Below are 6,532 nucleotides of genomic sequence, written 5' to 3' on the forward strand. Positions count from 1 at the left end.
TCGTCATCCACATTGTGCAAGTCTCACATGGCAAAACTTTTTCCCACTGGACACCGAAACATATGTGCTGCTTTATACACTGTGCACATGGACTCACACTTGTACCGAACACTACGAAAAGCGTGGAATTTCTTGTACAAATCATCGTTAAATATGCATTTACACTTCGGTACGTTGCAGACTGATCAAGTGTTTGTGTCTCGCTCCTTCTGATGCAGAGACACATGTACACACCTGTTTGGTCACACTACACACAGCAACCTGCATTCAGTTTGTCGATTAAAGATGAACGTAATCGATGAAATTCTTAATGATCAATTATCGATTAATCGACTGATCATGCCCATTCCTAGTTTCTACAACCCACTTTAATCTTTTCTCAAACAATTCACCATTTGAGCTGCTCTAATTCCAAGTCACTGAAATCCTACTGCTCTCTACCCACTGCTCATATGAAATTAAAACTCTTGGCACCGAACTCTTCCACCTCGTTCTGTTAGAGCAGTCACAGCTTTCACCTTCAACCATGTGATCTAACTAACTCATATCGACCAATCTATTTCTTCATAAACATCGGCTCCTACTCTGTTCATTCAGTGTCATTACTGCTCACAGTTGTTATGCTTCCTCTCTCAGTGCTATGTACCTTGCCCTCATGCATGTTCTCTCAACTTCAGTTTTCTCCAGTGCTCAATTCCCTGTTATTTCTAGTCAGTTCAACTTCTCCAGCTACTCGAGGTTGTCCTATTCCACTTTAGTCAATCTCACTTGGTTTCTCACTTGATGTTCGTCCACCCTTCAAAGTCTGTTCATTTCAGGAACATAATTTCTTCTGCCACTCCAAACCAATCCCCTCATCCTTCACAGTCGTATCTCTCCTCCAGGTTTGCCTCCAACTCCTCCACTAATAATACACTTTCTGTTCAGTATACTGAAGGGAATCCTTTGATCGGCCGCATCTCCTCTTACTCCTCCCATATTTCATGTCTGAGCTGCCTCATTCCGGCCTGGACAGACATTTCCTGATCTTTATTTCGACCCTCGACTGTCAGTCCTCTTGCGTCCATCTTCCCGTGTGTTCATCTCATACTCCCATCCTCATCTTAATTCATCTTTGGGGATCCTGAATAAGCTGGGCTGATCACCTGAGACAGAGCCTCCATCCTGACTGTCCTCCCAGCCATCACATCTATCCATCGTCTCACAATATCTTTATTGTAATCCACTGTTGTGGCATGGTCCTTGTGAAGTGAAGTTAATGTGATTCAAGAGGAGGACCTTGCCTCAACCTCCCCCCGCTCCTCTCTAGTGAACCACAGCTCAACCACACCTGCAATTACCCAGAAGCCCTATTTATCCAGACCTATCCCGACAACACCGTCTGTCTCTGATCTCTCTGAATCAGCTGGGCAGATCACCTGAGACAGAGCTCCCATCCAGAGTCTCCTCTCAGCCCTCACATCTGTCCATCCTCAATAAATATCTTTATTGTATTTCAGTGTTGTTGTGTGGGCCTTGCTAGTGAAGTAATAATTAGAGGAAAAACAAAACATGTAAACTTGTCCTATGCACTTAAATTATGTTTTATTTAGTGCTGTCAAGCAATTTAAAAAAAAAGCTCACCTAAAAATAGCTGAGAAAAGCTTCAGGTATTTTCATTTAAATTCATTATTACATTATTGTGGCAGATCAAAAGACTGATATAGAACAAAAAAAAGTGACTTTATAAAGTCATTTATTGTTTAACAAACTTACATTCCACAGTATCATTATTCTTATTACTATTACTAATCTGCAGTGTTGGGAAGGTGACTTTTAAAATGTAATCCCCTACAGATTACAGATTACATATCCCAAAATGTAGTTTGTAACGTAATCCATTAAATTACTTAAAGTGAGTAATGTAATCTGAATACTTTGGATTACTTGATATTGTCATGTTTTTTAAAACTACATGAATGTACCAACCACATCCTGTAAATTCATGTTTGTTCTCTTCAAATCGTCTGTTGAGCCCAAGTCTCCATGGATAAGAAACTGTTTACTGTAAAGAAACTGTCTGTTAAAAGACAAAAAAAAAAAAAAACTCAGTCTTTCCTTAACCATATCAAAAAAATATTATTGATAGAGAAAAGCTTTATATATGAGATCACTGGTTTAGACCTGGTTTAGTCCTGGTTTAGTCCTGGTTTAGACCTGGTTTAGACCTGGTTTAGTCCTGGTTTAGTCCTGGTTTAGAGGTTTAGTCCTGGTTTAGTCCTGGTTTAGACCTGGTTTAGACCTGGTTTAGTCCTGTTTAGTTTAGTCCTGGTTTAGACCTGGTTTAGTCCTGGTTTAGACCTGGTTTAGTCCTGGTTTAGACCTGGTTTAGTCCTGGTTTAGTCCTGGTTTAGTCCTGGTTTAGTTAGTCCCCTGGTTTTAGTCCTCATGTTAGTTCTGGTTTAGAGGTGTGTGTGTGTGTGTGTGTGTGTGTGTGTGTGTGTGTGTGTGTGTGTGTGTGTGTGTGTGTGTGTGTGTGTGTGTGTGTGTGTGTGTGTGTGTTTGTGTGCGTGTCCCCTCGTGTCTCAGGTCACTATAGGACAGTAGTGCAGACATCATGAATCTATGCAGGTTGTTTTCACCAGTGACATTTAAGTTGTAGGTGATTTTATATTTGTTATTTTATATTTGTTATTTTCTTTTATATTTCACGTCGGGAGAAGAATTTCCAAGACACAAATGTGTTTTTCCCTGTGCACTGCTGCTCTGTTCTACTGGCTCTTCAACCTCGTCCATTGTGCGACTGACGCCGCCAACATGAACATGACGTTTACATCGCTCTTACTGTCGCGTTTTGTGTAGGTTTCCGGCAATGAGTGGAATTACCGAAATAAAAAAAAATTAAAAAATGTGGGGGGGTTTTGTGTTGTTGTCCCACCAACACATAAAAACAGATTTTATAATAAAGCAACTCGCATTTACAGAAACAGTAAAGTTAGAGATTAAAAATGTGATTAAAAAACATAACTCGCTAAATATGACTGTAATTAATTAATCACAATTAACATGATAATTTGACACCCCTAGTCTTTTATGAGTTTTAAAACCATGTTACAATGCTGTTACCTCATCAAAATATACCTGCAGTTGTTTTGTTTTGTTCACATACATTTGAGTAAAAACGTGAGTAAAAGCTCAAAATTCTTTGTTCCACCTTGTGATGTCATGAAGCAGTAGTTTACAAGTGAACAGCTCCTTTTATCTTTAGTTCAGTAGAGACTGACAGTTGCAGGGCTGAAATGATCCAAATGATTCTAATGAAGATGTATGGACATAAAAAAACATAGTGGAGCACTTCCTGTATTACCACATGACATCACAAGGTGGAACAGAGTGTTGAGAGAGTAACTCGGCCTAAATCTACAGAATTTGTGTGTTAAATGTGTGTGAAAGAAATAAAACACAACTCTAGGTCTGTTAGTGATGAGAAACTGACATTAGAACAGATCAGAAAATAGTGTAATATGGGCCCTTTAACCTTTATTATTTATTTATACATTATTTACCATTTAGAAAGTAAATGACCTCATACAAAGCACCTCTGATGTTCATCGGGGTGGGTGGTGCTGCTCTCATGGGACACCTGCAGCACTGGAGGGTGGGTCAAATGCAGAGGGCACATTCTCTTGCTAATGGGAACAATACAAGATTCACACAGTACTTACCTTGTGATCAGGGCTCCCAGCTGTCTGCATCTGTGGGCGACAGTGTTGGGGAGTAACAGATTACATGTACCAGAGTTACGTAATCAGAGTACAAATTATGAGTAACTGTATTCGGTTACAGTTACTGTTTCAGTGAGTAGTAATTGGATTACAGTTACTTGGTTGAACTAAATGGATTACACAGAAGTATTTTCCTGTTTTCACATTTTGGGCTATATCCCTTTTTTTTTTTTTTTTTTTTTTCTGGTAAACCAGGTGTAAACCAGGACTAAACCAGGACTAAAACCAGGACTAAATCAGGTCCAAACCAGAACTAAATCAGGACTAAAATCAGGTCTAAACCAGGACTAAACCAGGACTAAACCAGGACTGAACCAGGACTGAACCAGGACTAAAACCAGGTCTAAACAGGTCTAAAACAGGATTTAACAGGACTAAATCATGCTGCGTGGACGGGTCTCCTTGTCTTCTATCAATAATATTTTTAGTACGGTTAAGTAAAGTCTTATGTTACAATATCCTAGACTTTGCTTCTCTACAGCAAGTCAAGTAATCCAAAGTATTCAGATTACGTTACTCACTTTAAGTAATTTAATGGATTACGTTACAAACTACATTTTGGGGTATGTAATCTGTAATCTGTAGGGGAATACATTTTAAAAGTCACCTTCCCAACACTGGTGGTGCATAGTTTAAATACATTTCCTGCAACAATTACGTAAGTACCTCATGTAGATGCCGTCAAACGTCTGTCTTTACAGCAGTATTTTGGCTCCATCTGCTGGTCAAAATGTGAACTACACCGTGTGTCTCCACTTGTTTCCACTTTCATTTAAAATGCATTCATTTTTATGACTTGCAATTGTGTTTTTTATATGTTATAAAAATGGTGGTTGTGTGTTTAGGTCTGTTTTTAATCATTTAAAATCACCACCACAAACGCATCAAGTTTCAAGCCTCACTTCTTTCCCACTGACTACTGTATCACTGCATGCCTATTTAAAGGAACATTTAAGGGTCTGTTTACTAAGGCTTTGTGCACGTGCAAAATGCAATGGGCACTAAAAGTGGACGGAGTGAGATTAGCGTCTTTTATCGACATCTTTGCGTCTGGCACCAAAATGAATGGTGTTCTGGCCAAAACACGCAAAAAAGGAGAAACTGTGGATGGGTTTGTTTAATGGGCGATGCTTGATTTATCAAAACAGCAAGAGCAAAAACTTGAAACTTATTTTGGACAGACACTGGTGTAATACCAACAGAGGACACTTCAGTTTCTGCACCAACCAGGCATTAAAAGTGATGTTAAGATGCACGAGTCTACGCAAACTAATCACAAAGTTAAGGGTCCACAGGGTGCAGGGGAGGAGGCTCCTGTTGGGTGCAGTATTTTGCTGTGTCAAGACTATAGAGCACCTGGTTTAGTAAATATGCCCAGAAGTGTTTTGGTTTTTTTTCCACATAGATGTTATTGCTATTCCTGAAATATTCCTTAGTATTGCAATAAACTTGTCTATCTTGCAATTATTCAGTCTCAGCTTTGATTATTTGAGAAACCTTCTTTTTGTGAGAGCATTTATCTTTCCACAGATCTGACCTGTACCTCAGCACTGCTCAACTTCATGGAGATATAGAAAAAATGTTCCCTTGTCAAAAACATACCTCATTCAAACCATTTGGTGTTTCATGAACCCGAGTCTGCTCAAAATGCTGCTGTTGTCGTGAAGTACTGCTCCTCTGTGTTTGTAAAGTGGGAGTATTTATTTTTAACACATATGTAGATCACCGTGTTACCTTTTATTGTTTTGAAAATGCTAAATGTTTTCACAACACAATCAGTGTGCGTCCCACTAAAACTACTGCACATTGCATCAGATTTGTGAAGTTGTAGTGTATTGTTTTGTATCATGTTTTTATATTTATTATCTTGTAGGAGCATTTGTAAAGTAGGATCTTAACATAAAGAGTGTTAGATGAATAAATAAATAAATAAATGAATAGAAATGCCTTAAGGATCATGCTTTGAGATTGTGACGGATGGTGACAGATGATGAAGGAAAATGATGATGGTGAAAATAATATTGGTTTATATATAGGGAAGTATAAAATATATATTTTAAAATAGGGAAGAAAAAAAATAAAGCCTTTAAAATTATGATTTGAGTTTGTAATACATGACAAAAAATGATGAAAGAAAATTACGTTTTAGTTTATTTTTTTAATGGGAGAGGGAAGGGGGGGGGGAATAAGGAAAAGGAATTTCAGTTGTGAATTGGCTGCAGTGTGTCAGTGTAGGCTGGCGGTGTGTTATCTTATCTTTGTGGTGGAGTGGCTAGCGCTCATGCTTCACAGCAAGAAGGTTCTGGGTTCGATCCCCGGGTCGCCTGGGCCTTTCTGTTTGGAGTTTGCATGTTTCTCCCCGTGTCTGGATGAGTTTCCTCTGGGTGCTCCGGTTTCCCCTATCAACCCAAAACATGCTCCAGGTCTCCAGATCAGTTGATTGTATTTAACTGACCTTGACTATTAATTCAATCATTGTGTCCTTAGGCAAGACACTTCACCCACATTGCCTAGTATGAAAGTGGTGTGTGTGTGAGTGATGGTGGTGGTCAGAGGGACCGATGGCGCTGATTGGCATGGCAGCCGCGCCTCTGTCAGTGTGCCCCAGGGCAGCTGTGGCTACAATAATAGTTTACCATCACCAGCGTTTTTGGGGACAGAAAATGTCTGAAAAGCGCTATATCAATAAATACTTACACTACCATATTACTCCAGATTTGTGTTAGTGTGTGTGGTCGGGGGGGATGGGGGCTTTTGTTGTTTTATGC

The sequence above is a fragment of the Boleophthalmus pectinirostris genome, unplaced genomic scaffold, assembly GCF_026225935.1.
Source record: "Boleophthalmus pectinirostris isolate CB_2022bp ecotype Guang Dong unplaced genomic scaffold, ASM2622593v1 HiC_scaffold_19, whole genome shotgun sequence".
Lineage (NCBI taxonomy): Eukaryota > Metazoa > Chordata > Actinopteri > Gobiiformes > Gobiidae > Boleophthalmus > Boleophthalmus pectinirostris.